Genomic DNA, 1,954 nt, shown 5'->3' with positions numbered 1-1,954 from the left:
AATGCCTTTCAATCTGCTTTGGACATAATTTTGCATCATCTGCAAATTTTGCCACTTCGCTCTTTACCCCCTTTTCCAGATCATTTATGATTATGTTGAACAGCACATGTCCCAGTACAGCTCCTTGGTTGTTACTCAGTGTCTGGAGCTTTCTTTTGACTTCAGATTTTGGGGATGATGATATGTGATAAATTTTGATGCCTGATGTCACCTTAAATAGACCCATCAGTGCACAATGCCTCTAATCAAATATGTTTTGTTTCGTTTTAACCAAGCAAAACTATAGCCAGAACAGTAGGAACCACGGTTGCTGTTTTCTAAGGATGAGCATGAATGCTGTGCTATACTGAGCAAAACACATTTATTTCAAAATTATTCCCAGGAAAATGGGAGTAAAACTGACCATTTTTACTGTTACTTTTAAAATACCTGACGCACTCAACACTTTCACTTATGCAATGTGTACATGTAATACTCATAAGCAAATATCAGATCTAGGTTTACCTGCATCCTGTGCCTCTAAGGATTGAAGATCTGCTAAGGGGATCAAAAGGGTCAGCTTTGGTTGCAGCAGCAGAGTTTGCTTCACTCTGAAAGGACTGAGAAGCAATGGGGCTTGTTCAAGCTGTGCTTGGTTGGCTGGTTATGTATTTTTTTATACTAACTTTATTAAAACTCTAGTTTTTAAAACTGTCCCGGGACTGGGAGTGTACCTCACCATTCTTGTCCACCAACCACCCCTCTCTGGCTTAACTTGGGTTTGATTTTCTTACTGGAAGTTGGAAACATACCTAAATATTTTGAAAGCTTCCTTTTTAACCAAAAATAATCCCATTGTTATGACATACTTTGAGATTAATATATTCGGAGCACAGAAGTATTACCATTACTATGTGCTGCAGTGTTTATTTTGTGGTGAGGCCTGTATTGCTCTCTAGTATGTTCCATTCAACTTCCTGATGTCCAATAACTATTCACACCAGGTAATTTATTGGCAGCAATTAACTACCACACTGGACTTGTAAATTTAAAGAGCTTCAAATCTTCCTCCAACCTATAATTCAAACTTTGCAACTTTGAAGAAAGCCATGAGATATCTTAAGTCTTGTCTATATATACAATTTTACTGCTTTAACTATGTTAGTATAACTAAAGTGGTTCAACTCCCCCTAGTGTGGATGATGATGTTTGTCCTTCGCATTCGAAGATGACTATGACATCACTGGTTAGTTTGGTTTCTGTGAACACGTGAATGGCTGATCAGGCCAATTTCAGCTTTCAACTGTCTATGGCACACTGAACAAGAGATGCTGCTAGGGGTTACTTGATTAACAGCGGACATGCTGCTTTTGCGTGATTTACACTGCTGGCGCTTCTGCTCTGCCTCAATAGTTCTCCTCATAGACTGTAGCTCCAGCAATGATGAGGCTTCGCCAGGTAGAACAATCATGGGCGAGATCTCTTCAAAACTCTTGTCAATGTTGAAATGCCTCAAGAATAACTTGAGAGAATCCTTGAAATATTTCTTCTGGCCTCCTTAAGAGCCCTTTTCCTCCTTTAGCTCACCATAAAAGATCATAGAATATCAGGTTGGAAGGAACCTCGGGAGGTCATCTAGTCCAACCCCCTGCTCAAAGCAGGCCCAATCCCCAGACCCTAAATGGCCCCCTCAAGGATTGAACTCACAACCCTGGGGTTAGCAGGCCAATGCTCAAACCACTGAGCTATTCCTCCTGCCCACAACGAGATCACTCAAACGCTTCTGTAGTTGGCAGGATTCAAACCTGCGCAGGGAGACCCTAATGGATTACTAGTCCATCACCTTAACCACTCAGCCACAGCTACTTTAATATGGAATGTTTCACGAATTTGCGTGTCATCCTTGCGCAGGGGCCATGCTAATCTCTGTATCGTTCCAATTTTAGTATATGTCTCTGTCAGTAGTTCATCTGAC

The 1,954-nt window shown here is 41.0% G+C and overlaps 2 non-coding genes across 2 annotated transcripts; both read right to left on the bottom strand.

The window, feature by feature from the left end:
• Positions 1-1,763: 1,763 nt before the first annotated feature.
• TRNAT-AGU lies at positions 1,764-1,845 on the bottom strand. The gene has a single exon. It is a non-coding gene; the product is annotated as a tRNA-Thr (tRNA).
• Positions 1,846-1,954, bottom strand: LOC112120009. The gene has a single exon (XR_002909162.1). It is a non-coding gene; the product is annotated as a U6 spliceosomal RNA (small nuclear RNA).

The sequence above is a fragment of the Terrapene carolina genome, unplaced genomic scaffold (genome assembly GCF_002925995.2).
Source record: "Terrapene carolina triunguis isolate 2854851 unplaced genomic scaffold, T_m_triunguis-2.0 Scaffold16, whole genome shotgun sequence".
In the NCBI taxonomy this organism is placed as follows: Eukaryota; Metazoa; Chordata; order Testudines; family Emydidae; genus Terrapene; species Terrapene triunguis.
This window is presented reverse-complemented; position numbering and strand designations above follow the sequence as displayed.